The sequence below is a fragment of the Ursus maritimus genome, unplaced genomic scaffold, assembly GCF_017311325.1.
Source record: "Ursus maritimus isolate PB19 unplaced genomic scaffold, ASM1731132v1 scaffold_21, whole genome shotgun sequence".
NCBI classification, from domain to species: domain Eukaryota; kingdom Metazoa; phylum Chordata; class Mammalia; order Carnivora; family Ursidae; genus Ursus; species Ursus maritimus.
Window position 1 is genome coordinate 35355813 of NW_024424564.1, and position 15366 is coordinate 35371178.

The 15366-nt window shown below is 38.1% G+C and overlaps 1 protein-coding gene across 15 annotated transcripts in view; it reads right to left on the minus strand.

Annotated features, from left to right (window-relative positions):
- ANKS1B (ankyrin repeat and sterile alpha motif domain containing 1B) overlaps positions 1 to 15366 on the minus strand; it is a 1051872-nt gene that overhangs the window by 354796 nt on the left and 681710 nt on the right. The window lies entirely within an intron of this gene.

The window sequence follows — 15366 nt, forward strand, 5'->3', positions numbered from 1 at the left end:
TTTCCCTGAGCTGGAGAACAATCTTCTGAATTAGTATCAATAAAATGATTTCTAACGGGATCTCTGACACCAGAAGTTGCCACTGACGCCAATGTAATTACTATCTCTGGACCCGGCCTTCCCAGGCAGCACAGATAATCACCTACAACCATAGGCTGGTGATTAGCCAGTCAGTCAACTGACATTGAGTGCTCACTGGGAGGTTCTGTGGGGGTGACAAGGGAAGAGAAGACCCTGCAATGACCTTTCCTCAAGGCACATAAAACTAAAAGGAGCTGAAGATGCAGAGATTCATACGTATCAAAAGACAGAAATAAATAAACATATTCTTGGTTACACAGACAAGGTCCTGGAGATCCAAGTTGGATTGGAAAAAAAATGGACTCTCCCTGATCTGGCCCATGTTGACGTCTCTGGTTTTATGTATTGCCTCCTTTTGTTTTTGCCCCCTGCATCCTGACTGCACCCAAACCTCTGGATGTCCTCTTATGTGCCTCTATGCTAATTAGGTGCTGTTTCATCTGCCTGAAGGTTGCTCTATCACTCAGCCTTTGTCAGGCTGCGAATCTTCCCAATCCATCAAGAGTTAGTGTAAATCTGACCCCTTCTGTGGAGCCTTGCCTAAGCCACTCATTTTGATGCTTCCACTCTACTCTGAATTATAGTTCCAATCAGTTGTGGTGCTGAAGTAATCTGTCTGTTTTCATGTTTGTTTCTCCAGTACATTGTAAGTTTCAAGAGAGGAGGGGCTGGGTATGTTATTCATTCCAAAAGAATTAAAGTAGTTAATACATGTAAAATACTTAGAACAGTGCCTAGAATATAAGTGTTATATAAGCATTTATAATTATTATCATTATTATTATCATCATTATTATCATCAGTCTGTGTTTAGGAGCTTCAGGATAACGTCTGGCATGTGAAAGTGGCAGCTAAGCAAATGCTTCTTCATTTGAATTACTGGAATCTTTGAAACAAGCTGAGTTCTAGAGATGAGGAGATTGGTAGGTATTTTTGCAGTGGTCATGGTTCCAAAGTGCAAGTGAGGATGACGTCTTTAGATATTGGTAACATAAAGAAGGGAATACCTTTGAAGAAGCAAAGGATCTAACAGGTGAATAAATTTAGTTTTGGAGGATAGGAGGGTATTCCAGATGATATGAAACTATTGAACACAGATTTGTTGTTTCTTTGCGACAGCATACTAGCCCTCTGATGCGCTTGTTCGGAGAAACAGTTAATATAACTCAAGTAACTCCATTTTCTTCAGTATTACCTGGAAATAGAAGGCCAATCAGTCAGGCAGATGTTTCTACACTCATCCTCCTTTGCTGTTTGTATGTGCGATGTGCTCGTGTGTGCTGCCATCTGGGTGAGCTTATCTGGGCACAAATAGGATGGATCATTAAGCTGTTTTTCCATATGGTGCATGAGTAACATCTGAACCATGATTTCACAGGTAGGTAGCACTTTCATTCACAGAGATATTACATGAACCCTAGGATTGTGCCAGATCAGTATTTCTTTTGTTCAAACACTACATGCATTTTGCAATCTCACCACATTTGCTTATGATTTCATTCAACCTTATATCATTGGCCCCATTCTTCTCTGTTTACACAAATCCTATCCAAGCCCATTTCCTTCAGAGAGCTTCCCTGACCACTCTGGCTCACAGACATCTTCTCCTTTTCAGGGCTCATAGAAATTCATAGATTCTAACATTTACTTCTCCCATGGTTATGTCCTATGCTGTGAAAACACTTACACTGTTGTCCTTTATTGCTATTTGAGTGTGTACAGCTATTTAGCAAACTTAGGCCAGTCTCCGCTCCCTGAGAAGACTGTAGGATCTTTAACAGGAGCCTCTATTATGCCTCTTTGTAGTCTCTGCCACAATTGGCACAGTTTGATGAGTACAGTAGGTATACAATAGGTATTTCCTTAGGAATGAATGGATAAGTCTCCCAGGAAATCCATTCAAAAAGATTTTCCTGGGAGCCCCCTCACAAATGCTTACCTACTTTCCACTTTCTATTGTTAACATATGTTAAAGGATAAAAGATGCAGGTTTTAAACACATAGATTTATATTTTAAAATGCTATAATCTTTATAATCTATGTTTATTAATATACTTCCTAGTATTTGTTCATATACTTTACATTCTGAATGCAAGTTTAGGTTAGGGATACTTGAGGACAAAGCTACTAGACTCTTGAATATTTAAATATATTCCTAAAAATTAATTATCACAATTTGATCAACCTTAATTAAGGGAACATCTTATTGCTGTGAGCAGGTGGGTGTCCTTGAGTATGTTTCTTAGGGAAAGTCCTAAATGCAATCTAGTTCCTTGGAAGTCCCACAGTACTCTGCCAACAGCATGCACTACTGCATGGCCGCTAAGCCAGAAAGGCTCAGTTCTTTGAGTATATGTACAGTCGATTAACCAGGGTCTGTGGTGAGTAAGAGTGAATTAAGGTGACATAACTTTCTAACATCCTTCAGAGTTATTTGATATAAGGTCATGAGATAGGTGGGTTGTAAGTGTTTTGGTGTTACTAGCATAATTCGTGTAAGCGTTTTCCTTGTATCCAGTGTATTATGAAGGCAAGAGCAATGAAGCCTTATGGCAATTTCTGTGTATCATTGTGCTGTCAGTAATTCCAAAGTGGCTTGCCAGCTAAATGGAACAATCACCCTCATGATTCATTCCTACTGAAAGCACACTGCTAGCCTTAATCTGGTTCTCACCACAACCTTGTAAATTAGGTTTGCACTTGGGAAACTGATGCTCATGGAGGTTAAGTGACCAGCCCATGATCTCACACCAACTAGAAGGAGCCAGACTATGAAAGCAATCCTGTACCTTAAAGTGCAGTAGTCTTTGCAATTCCTACCGAACATAATGATTAAAAATCTCAAACAAACCCTTGACATGGTCCTGCAGTTTTACTCAATTTTCCTAGTAAATTCTCTTGCCCACTTTCTGAAATGACTCTGTTTCCTCTATCTTCAAATCTTCCACATTCTTGTCTCATAATTCACTAGAAAATAGAAACCACTAGAGCAAATATACCTTCATATTCTCATCACTCTCTATAAAGATCATTATGTACCCATCTTCTGTCTTCCTTACTATTATAATAGGAACATCCCCATCAAAGACAATTCCTCCACTTATCTCTGGATTTCAAATCCTCTCACATTTTTCATTCATTCAATCCTTCTTTCTTCTCCAATATCAGTATCTCCATTTCTATCTGATCATTCCTTTTCATAGCCAAACATGACTCCAATCTTTCCTGTTTAAAAAAACCTCCCCTTGACCTCCATATCACCCTTAGCTACTTGCTTATTTCTGTGTTCTCATTCTCAGCAAAGCTTCCTTCAATAGTTGTGCACTCTAGTACTTCCTTAACGCAATGCATTATGGCTTCTGTACCTCTTACTCCACTGAATGTGCTCTTGTCAAGTTCTCCAGTGGCTTTTATGTTGCCAAATTGGTGGCTCTTTCTCTAGTCTCACTTCACTTGATCTCTCATCACCATGCTAGTCAATTGATCACTTTCTCATGGAAAAAATTTTGGGGAAATATCTTTCCACTTTTAGACACTTTGAATTTGAGGTGTCGATACAATATAGAAGTAGAAAATTTTTGACTTTGTTGAGTGTGAAGTCGCCTAAGGTGAATGTGTGGAGTAAGAGAGAAGAGATGAAAAGGGCTAAACCCTAGGGGACAGGAAGAGGCAGGGAAGTCCCAGAGAAGGGGTGACTACTAGGGCAGGAGATGCCATGGATACAGAAGCCAGGGAGGAAACAAGTGGTCAACAAAAACAAAGACCACAGAAAGATGGAGTAAATAAGGACTGGAAAGAATATAGTGTACTTGGAGAATTAAGAGTTCATTAGTCACCAGTTATAAATAATTTCAGGATGTTAACAAAGGCTAATGTATCAAGGCCTGACTATTGAAGAGCAAGCCAGCAAGTGTAGACATTTCTTTGGAGAAGCTTGGTTGTGACGGGAAGAAGAGAATCTAGAATAGACATAGGATTAAGGGAGGGTTTTGAAAAAAAAATAGGTTATATCTGAGCTTGTTCAGAGATTGCAGAAAAGAAGGCTTACCCAATGTCACACCATTTATGCTAGAACTGAGAATAGAATTTATTTAGTCTCCTGGATTAATTGAGATAATATATGTATAATAGTTTAAAGACTATAAAGTGCAATAGGAATTTAAATATGGTATTCTCATTGCTAGTACGTCATAATTAATTATCAGGAAATAAGTGGATTACATTTTTTGACTGTATAACATACCCTCCATTCCATTTCCCCCCAAAAGAACCTCATTATTATTTATCCAGCAGTTCTCAAATGATTGAATTGATATGAATGATCTTCTGCTTGCTTTTTTTTTTTTTTTAAGAGGGGGTATTTCTGGAGTAAATGTTGGCCAGCCTGTATTTTCTTTTCACTTGTTCTAAGCTAGCAGATAACTGTATGGGTCATAGTTACAGGCCTGATGAATACTAAATGCGCAGATCCTTCTTTACAGGATTACTCCTTCCTGATAAGAGTGTGTAATATAACTCCTGTCAAATAAACTTGAGACACTCTGGATTCTAGGCCTGTTATTCCCAGATCTCCTTCGAAACTCTGGAAGGAGAAACCTAATTCTTTTTGCCAACCATCTAAACAGACATTGGCTTGTAAACACAAGATGTTCCACAATGCTTTGGATATGAATCCTAATCATCTTTGCTCAGTCTGACAGAAGGTAAAAGTTTAACAATCTGAAATTTAATTCTGTGGACTCAAGGGGCAGAAATCAATGACCTGATATTCAGAGGCCTATATTAATTATTCATTGTATTTTTCTTTTCTCCTAATACATCTCTATAACTTCTAAGTAGAGTCATAAGGGCTCTTGTTTCTCAATACGCTCTTAGATCATACGCTCTTAAATGAATGGATAGTTTCCAATATCTTTGATGTGTGTGGTACATTCTCAGATTAGGAAGTCTGGGATGAAGTCAGCCACAAGTATGCAATGACCTAGAAGGTATTATTTCTGTGTCTCTTTAGCTTGAGTTTTCTGGAGGATAATAATACATAACAATTCATAATGACAACCCATTACACTTTAGAAAAGATTATACTGAAGGGTAAATCATGTCTTCCACAAACACTACCCCTGTTTGATGCAGTATCTCCTGTATTCATGGAATGACCCCCACTTAGATGGTCTCATAGTCTGAGGACAGAATTGACCTGGAGGTCCATTTTTTTTTTTTTATAACCCTGTGTATAGTTGGAAGTTTCCTTAGTCTTCCTTAGACCTCCTAGACTTCCTAGACTACCTTAGACTTTCCTTAGACTTCCTAATCTCTGCATGAGGCAAGGTTTTTCTTCTCTCCCATCTCTCTTCTTGGTACTCTGAATCATCCCTCCAAACACAAGGAATGCTTATGCTACTTTTGTTTGTTCAGAGCCCACACCTTTCTCAGCTCACCTACATTATGTTGACCCAGCAAATCTTATTGAAAAATTTTTTTCCCTTTGGACTCAGATTGACCTGGGTTTGAAGCTTAAGTGCGTTGGACCAGATATTTGGTTTCTCTCTAAGTTTTGTAATTGGTAAATCTGGAATAGTAATACACACTTCATAACATTTGTGGGAGAGGTAAATATAATGTATGTAAAAAACATATATAACAAGTTTTTGTTAAACAGTACTTATTTTATTAAATTGGTCATATTGGGCTCTCCTACCAAATAGTTATCAAACATAAGGATGGCAAACAAATGGATATTTCCTGGAAATGTGATTTATTTAGGGGCCAGCAGAGCTGCAATGTAAAATGGAANNAGTGTAAGGCTAGAGGGGCAGGAAGTTCTTGGTTCTGGTCTTGCTGCTTCTCATATTAGCTAGCAGCATGACCTTGTATACAATTACCCATGCGTGCAAAACTGTAAGCTATCAGGGAGACTGCATTTATCATTGATGAAAGAACAACATCAGATTCTTTGAACATTTTAAATCTCATATAAACCTCAAATAGATTGAGCTTAATTCAATTAATCAAATATTTATTTTGTGACCATTATGGACTGTGCTTGGCAACAGGATGGATAATAAAGGATACTCCTGTACATGCATTTATTAAGGACTGCTATGGGCTGAACTGTGTTCCTCCTAAATTCATATGTTGAAGTCCTAACCCTCAGTACCTCAGAATGTGACTTTATTTGGAGACAAAGTCTTTACAGAGGTAATCAAGTTAAAAATGAGGTCATTGGGGGGGGCTAATCCAATATGACTGGTGTCCTTATAAGAAGAGGAAATTTGGACACAGACACACACACAGAGAAGATGATGTGAAAATACAGAGCTACTGGCAAGTGAGGGCCTAGAACAGATCCTCCCCTCACGTCCCTCAGAGGAACCAGTCTTGCCAACACCTTGATCTTGGACTTCTGGCCTCCAGAGCTGAGACAATAAATTTCTGTTGCTTAAACCACACAGTTTGTGGCACTTTGCTATGGCAGTCCTAGCAAGCTATACAAGGACCTATTATGTGCCAGGAAAATAGTACTGAACAAAACACTGTTCTTTTTCTCAGGGGAAGGAGTAAGGTAAAGAAGCAGATAATTCAGCCTTGTATGATAAGACTGCTCCATTACAGGTGTATATAGGGTGCCATGGGAGGCCAGCGAAGGATAGTTGAGTAATACCACAACAGAATTTGTAAAAGCCTCCCCAGAAGAAACCCCAATGCTGGGCTTTTGAAGTCAGAGTTACCCAGGCTAAGGATGAGTGCAGGAAGGGAATGTTCTGCGCAGAGAATAGTGTGTATAAGATGCAGTGTGTGCAAAGACATGGATTTGTGATTAAGTATGGCATGGTTGTAGAACTACAATAATTCAACATGGTTAGAGCTTAAGAGGGGTGAAGGATGAAGCTGGAGAGGTGGGCAGGGTCCAGACCAGCAGAAGAAGGCTCCACAGAAGAGGTGGGGGGGGGGGCAAGACCTTGAGGAATGGGTCTTTCTTGAATAGACAGTTTGGAGGAGACACGTTATGTTAGGTAGGAGGGGAATTATGAAAAAAGGAAAGGTATATATTTGGCAGTGAGTGTTCCAGTGTGATTAGAGCAGAGGCCCTCTTGAGAAGTAGTAGGGACGAGGTAGAAAATTAAGAAGTAGGATAAAGAAGTTCCTCAAAGGACCAGAAGTATGACAAACTGGGAGTGCTTCAAGGGCAGGGCTGGTGTCCTCGTCAATGTCTGCAATTTAACAGGGGCTCTCCAAACATTTGCTGAATGAGTGATGGGAGGAATGAGGAAATAATGTGGTCGTAGTGAATTGAGCAGGGACCTTTAGATCAAAGAGGTTTGGTTTTGAAATCCAGGTGATGAAGAGCAATTTTTTTTGAAACTTGTTGAGTTTCATTTATGAATATATAATAATAATTCTCTTTATAAATATGGGAAAAGTAATACTTATTGACAGTGATATGGTAAGAATTACATGGAATAATTTATATGAAACCGAACTGAACTTTAAATCCATCCAATCAGTCTTTATCAGAAGCTACTATGTGCCAGGCACTGCACTAAGCTTTAGAAATACAGAGATAAATAAGACCTGATCTCTGCCTCTAAAGGAACTCACTTTCCAGGATTGGAAGCAGACACCTGAGCATATAATTGCAATGCAATATAACAGAGATTAGCACAGGGCTAAGGGCGGGGTGCCAGGGGTGCACAGAGAGAGAGAGTGATTATGCCAGCCAGATGACAGGGTGGTATAAGGAATTACTTCCTGGAGGAAGTGATGCTCAAGCTGAATCATGAACAATGCAGCACAATTAGGTGAAGAAGGAAGAGAAAGGAGTTCCAAAGAAAGTGAACAATCGGCTCCCTTTGCAGCTGTGTTTTTCTACTTCCTATGCCTGTGCAGTGCTCTTGCCGAAAATACACTCCCGTCTGATGGATTCAAGCGAAAACACCCTCTCCAGCTCTTATAAGACTCCTGAAGGCTGGCTCTTGCTCGGAATATCTTCAGCTATTGACCAAGTTCTCTTTAAACCAAACAGGCCTTCAGGAACCTTGCTGTAGCCACCTGCCAGATTCCTTCACTCCCTTTCTCTTTCCTTCTTTCTTTTCTTCCTTTCCTTCATCCTTATTTGCTTTATTCTTTCTTTCTTTCATCAAACATTTACTGTGTTTCCATGTGTAAGTGATGAGTTGTCCTTGGAGATACAGAGGGTCAAAACATATTTCCAATTCTCAAGGAGTTAAAAAGAATCAAGTGTATGAGCAGCAACTATGGCTCTTTGACCAAATCTGCCTGCTTTTGTAAATAAAGTTTTATTGGAAGACAGCCACATCCACTATTTACATATTGTCTATGGCTGCTTTTATACTACAACAGCACGTTGAATAGTTGCAACAGAGACCACTTTCAAAGCCTAAAAATATTTACTATCTGGCCCTTGAGAGAACAAGTTTGCTGACCCCTGTTCTACTACTTGCATGTGGGCGAAGTGGTGGGGGTGGGTAGACAAGTAAATAGGTGAAATGACACAGCGAAATAAGTAGTTAAGAAAGGGAACTCCAGAAGAAGGTTCTTGACCCATACTTGGAGGGCCAGGGAAGAAGTGACAGCTAAAATAAGTGACAACTAGGCTAAGAACTGAAGGATAAAGAGGAGTTGAGAGGGGAAGGAAGGTCATTCTTGGCAGAGAGCAGCATGTGCAAAAGGCCAGGCAGTGAAAGGTAAAGACACAGTTCTCTAGAACTGTAGAGAGAAAATGGTAACAGAAGAGGCTGAAAAATAAATTGGGGCCGGGCAGGTCATAAAGGATCCTGCATATGAAAGCCATAGTAAGGATTTTGGAAACATAATCTCCCATAGGTAATTGAGAATCACTGAATTATTTTAAGTAGAGCAGTGCTAAAGCAAACGTGTGCTTTAGAAAGAGCACTCTAGCTGCAGTAATACTTAACATTTGTTGGGCATTTGTTCTATGCCAAGTCTGAGCTAAATGCTTTGCATGCATAGATGTATATGGAAATGTTTATGAGTAGTTGAGCCGCATTGGAAGCCAGGTAGAAAGAGGGAGAGTAGCACAGCTATGGATCCATGAGAACTAACAATGTCTCTAATGGATGGACAAGTAGAGCACCATGCACATTTAGAGGCAGGAGGAGAATCAGAGAACGGGAATGATTGGAAAGGACAGTGTAATGTCACAGAACCCCAATAAATATCAATAAGGGAGTGAATATCAATGAGTGAGGGGTGAAAATAAGACACTGTAAAGAGGGCAAGAGAAATGAAGTGAGAAGAAAGGGGGCTGGGATTTGGCAAGAAGCAGGTCAGAGCTGATTTCAGAGAGAACAATTTTAGCAGAAGAGCTGGGAAGCAGACAGGATTATAGGGGTTAAGGAGGTGACTAGAAGTGAGAAATGGGAGGTCATTGCTTGTGAACACTTGTTTGAGAGATCTGTCTTTTTAAAGAAGCAAAAAATTTGATCGTGGCTGGATTTCTTAAAATTAGTCCATAATTCAGCAGTTTGAATAAGTTTTCTATTTCATGAAGTAAATTCCTCTTCCCAAATAGCTGGTCATTTAAAGCAATACTGGAGATGAAATTATGCAAATGTGCTACATGACTAAATTAAAGGCCAATTCATGTGAGCGTGAGTTAGTAATGGGAGTTGTAGTACTGCGTTATTAGAAAATGGGGCAGCTTATTTTAATGCTTAAAAATGTAACTGGAGTAACTTCCAGATGGAAGAAAAGGCCTCCTCGCTATCACCAGATTAGAACTGCAGCTAATGTTTTTTTCTGAAAGCCATTCTTCTAAGATGGTCATCCCTGAACATGCCCTCATTTCTGACTTTCCACTGCACAAGCAATCAGTGTCCTTCCAAAGGCTAATGAGATCTACAAGAACAATTAACAGCTCTGCCAGCACCAATATTGTACCCTGCAACTTTAAAGAGCTCAAAATATTAAATAGCAAGTCCAAAGAACATTTCTCCTAGATCCCTCATTAGATTGATTTTACAGATGAGTAAACCGAATCATAGAGAAGCGAGACAGTGGAAATGAGAAGTCTTACTTGAGTTCTCTCTCACACCACTGCGAGGCTGTTGCCTATTACATTTGTAATTAAGCTGTTGTCCAGATAAAGAATGACTCCCTCTCGGCGTTGACTTTTGGGTGACGACAGATTTTAAATGCCCGTAGTTGAAAAAAAAAAAAATATATATATATATATAGTTGTTGTTGTAATTGTTGCAGAAGTGCATGTGTAACGACTAGACTGAGTTTGTAAAATGATAGCTGCATGTTCACTGGAAAGCCGCCCACTTCAGAGCCCAGACTGCTTCAGAATAGGATGGTGTGAGGAGTGTGGCAGGTATTTTTTTCTCTTGGACCTTTAAATCTCAGTAACTTTATAAAATTTTCTTAAGCAATGTTTGAAACAAGAAATCATCTCGAGGGTTATTAGGCTTACCCTTTAGGGACAATATATTTTTCTGCTTCACAAGTTTAACTTCTTTCTTGGATCATGACATGCTGCTAAGACGCTTAAAAGGTCATTTTATCAGGTCAACTGCAAATGGTGCTCTTATTACAGAAAAGTTATATACAAGAGGAAAGGAGAAGTAAGTACATTAGCATGTAAAATGCACCACAAAAATGGAAAAGAAAATTTCAACTAAATACTTATATGATCAATCTTCCTTAAATCTTTTGTCCAAATGGACGACTTCCAAGAGCTCTGTGGCTGCACTCTTCAGTGTCACTCTGACCTTCAGGAAGTCCTTTATGAATGCTACCCACCCAAGTGTACAAAAATGCCAAATCACATAGGGCTCCTGGAATCATTTTAGTTTTTACTCTGTAAAGAATGCATTTTGGACATCTTAATAATGGTCAAAGCATCCTAAGCCAACCTAGATGGCAACTGCTAGAAACACAGGAAATGCTAAAAAAAAAAAAAAAAAAAAAAAGAGAGTTGGCATAATTTCATTCTTCCCCCTTTTTGATTAGAGTTTACAAATATAACTGTCAGCTAGTTATCCTGGTGAGGCTATGAGTCAGTCCTCCTCCGAAAATATAAACTTTTTAATTCAGTTTTTGGACCATAAATCTACCATAACACTGTCAGTGTTTTGTTGTTATCAGTATCTTTATCTTTCTTTACTCCCTGCTATGATAGATTTTATTGCTTCCATTGCCTACTGTAATTTGTTGCTGAAGAAAACAATTGTTAGTAAGTAACATGCTGAGGGATGGTGATTATATAAAAGGATGAGGGGCAAGAGCCCTGTGATAGAACATATGTGCGTACCTGTGTGTGTAAACACATGAAGGAATGAGTGTCTAATGTCATGCAAATAATCTGATAGGTCTGAGAGCAACACTGTAACCTGCTAGAGGTCAAGGATCATGGATTGTTCACTGTTACATTCTCAGGAATTAACACAGTTCCTAGCATGTATGAAATGTTTGGAGAGTTTGTTGCATAAATGAATGAAGGGTAGTAATGCTCCACGTTCCACTGGCAAAACAAGGCTTCCAATCTAAAAACGAGGCTGGAGATCCAACTACAAAAGTCTACTGTGCATCCAGTTGTTACGGGGTGATGTTTATGTGCACAGAATTACGCTCGGAGTTGTGAGAATAACCAGAGAATTGAATACACAGAATGTGGACTTGAAGAGTTTCTAGTCTAGTGGGAGAGACAAGATATATATGAGCGAAAACTTAACTTCTAATTCTAGAGAGTGAATAATGGCATGCCAAATGTAATTTCTCATACCAAATACAACCACTACATGAGTGCAGAGAAAAGAGAGGCTCCAGAGGACTAGAGTCATTAAGGAAAGCTACATAAACAAGGCAGGAATTGAGTTAGACGTTTGAGGATTAAAAAAAAAAAAAGAGAGGAAGGAAAGGAAATCACTGTCCAGGGTGGGAGAGGAGAGTACAAATGACCAGTCATCAAGAGAAGAATAGAGAGTTTGCGACTTAAAATTTAGGAAGCAGTCATCAGACTTGGAAAAAAGAGACAATGATAGAAACATATCTAATAAGGAAATAAAGAAGCACGTATGTTTTGTATACTAAACACTTCATGTCTAAACTCCTTGGTTTAAAAAAAAAAAAGTAATGTCGAAACATAGACATATTTTAGGACCCGGCAGCATTCCCAGAGGCTAGTGAGTAGCACATGTCTCACTACGAGGGAGCTGACCACATATGACTTCAGAGGGGATGAACAGGTAAGTAGGGCTTGGATAAGTCTTCAGACGAAGGATTCTGTGTTGAAGGAGTTTTGATTACAACATAGATCGAACTCTCCCAAAGTCTTAGGTAACGTGATGTAGTTTTGTAGTTAGTCTTTAAATTTTATCAATTTCCATTTATTTTATATATTTAAGGATACAGGAAAGTCAGAACCGTGTGCACAAACATCAGCAAACCAGGACCAGGTACATAAAGAAAAAGTTTGGAATTCTGATGTTCAGATACTGAAAAAAAATTTACACAGCAGTAAAATCAAGGATAAATATTAAGAGCCCAAAGGGGAAGCCATAATTGATAGATATGCAAAAATAAATGGAGGTCCTACTTTTCTATGTCTAGGAACTGATGTAAGAAATCTTTATTAAGGTTAATCACAGCCCTGTGAATAAATCATCCATATATTGTACTTATGTGTGAGAGTATGTAGAACAGAGTTAGTAAAAATTTTTTTAAAGCTTTCAATAAATACTTTGAAAGTCACTTATAGGGATCCTTTAAAACATTCATTAATGGAATATTGATTAAATGAAAAATTAACTATTGAGACTGTTTCCTAAATAGAGTATATCTATGCATGGATGTACAATGAAGTTTCAAGCAACATTAATTATCAGCTTTTGATGTCTCTACTGTCTTGTTCTAAAAAGCTAATAAGACCTGCACTACATCACAGTTAATGGGAGTGTGGTGCTTGTTGCTTAGGCAACAGGATGAATAAATGCAGGTCAGAATGTGCTTCAAGAAAAATAAAAGCTCGAATATGATACTGAGTGGAGACTAAGCAGGTCTAAAAGATTTTTCACCCCATTAATGAAATCTGTTTTTAAAGTGGGCTGATCATATTAGTGTACTTCAACTAAATTCATAATTAAATAAATAAGACTATGGAAATCAATAAATAATTTTTATAAAGGTAGAAACTAATTTTTATGATACCAGTAGCAAATAAATAATGTATAGCAGCATACAAAGCAATAATTGATGAGACTATTTTATGGTTTGCTCAATTTTCATATTAACTCCACTAAATGATCAAAGTTTTTTTTTTTTTAATTAATTCTGTCTCACGAAGAAAGTATTTGATTGACTCATCTGAATTAACTATGTTTTCTCATTTCCTGGAAAATTATATATAAAACTTAGAATTGCAAAAATAAAGACCATAATCTATGGAGAAGCTCAGACCTTGGTTTTTTCACATATACCCAGGATTTTTGCCTCCCAGATACATTTTGGAGTACTTATACATAATTCATTCCTGAATGTTGTTTTACGACCTCGAAATGCTTATTTGAAAACTGTTTGATTAACCTTTCAGTTTTGGGCTTTCAAAAAGGGGTTATATTTGCTCAATTGTGTCCAATATTCAGAGGAAAATTATGCTGAATTAAAATATTTGGAAGTAGCCAAATAATCTAGAAAATCCAAAGACCTACCTAGATTCTCATGGGACCAGAATAAATTTGGACAAAGGTTTGAGGAGTGGGGATGAGAAAGTCTTATCTCAGGCAGAGACAGAGAGAAAGAATAAAGACATCAAAATGTGCACTAAATATAAATAACCACGAAAAGACTTTCATTCTGTTTGATAGTTCCCTGAATTCTTAGTGTTCTCTGCTTAGTGTCCTAAGTCTGTCCTAAATCTGCTCTGTGTCCTAAGACTGTCATAGCAACTGAAGAAATTTCACTTTTTTCCTATTTTAATACCCACGATATCTTGTCTGTCTAATCTGTGACAGTTCTCTTCAACATGAGAAAAATAACAATAGCTGCATATCCCTTTTTACAAAGGGATATGTAAAAAGCAGGTCCATAGAGAGTTCTATGTATATAGTTACTTAGGACTCTTATGTCTTCCTACATTTATATAGCTTTTTACAAAAGCTCATGGAGCATACACTTTTTAGGAAAAGAGGCAGAAGTTTAACAATTTGACTAATTTTTAAATCTGTAATAGTCAAGTCAAGCTTGGAGAAAAATAATCTCAAGTGGAAATAAAAAAACCTAACTAACCCTCATATCTAGTTATCAATTCTGGCATTAATAAGCTTCAGGTGTCTGCCCCAGCATTTTATTTAGAAATAGCTATTAATTATTTCTGCAAGCCATGTGTGTGCTACATGACCAGATTATGCAGCTCTGTCTAAATTTAGGGATCAGTAATACGTGTGATGAGAACTTAAAAGCAAGGAAAGGTAATAAGGACTGTGACGTAGCTTAACAAGGGAAACTGATGAGCACTGGGGGAGGTATATGAATGATTAGAAAGCTGTATTATGGGTCTGCACATCTCCCCACCCTCCTTCCTCACCTATATTCATCACAGTGAGAAGTTTGCACACCAGCTTTAGACTGCATGCAGACCAGTATTCAGAAGTACATGAATATACTTAGCCCACCAGCCTCTCTTTCTAAATACTGACAGGTAGTTGATGGAAGTGTTTGCTTTTTTATCTAAAGTAATAAATAACACTTCAGTGCTCTTCAATCAGCATGTGTAAGTAAGTGAATGCTCTCCATAATTGACCATCTGAAGCGGTTTGCTAACAAACTAAAGGTCGTCCACATAATTTAAACTGCTTATCGAACAATTATCAGGAAAAAAAAATAATCTTCACCCCGTAAACATAACAAATAGTCTAATTAATCGCTAAATGCTGATGCTCGAATGAAAGAACATGTTTTAGGAATCTAGAATTAACTGAAGAGTGCTATAATCTAACTGGGTATTCTGAGATGACAAATTTATAAAAATCACACAAAGAATGACAGGGAGAATATAAATGTTAATCCTCTTTCACTGCCTATAAATAGTACTCTCACCGGTTCATTCACATAATACATATGTATATGGATGCCTATAGATCTCATTTTTCAGCAAGTGTCTATATGTACACAGTAAGTTCCGTCCTAAGGGCATCCGATTTTCTGATGCAGTTACATATATAAATTGACCGGTTTTAGTGCAAATCAGGCTGCCTCTGAGCCGTGTAAGACACATAAGAAGCAAAGACAGACAAAAGGCAGCTC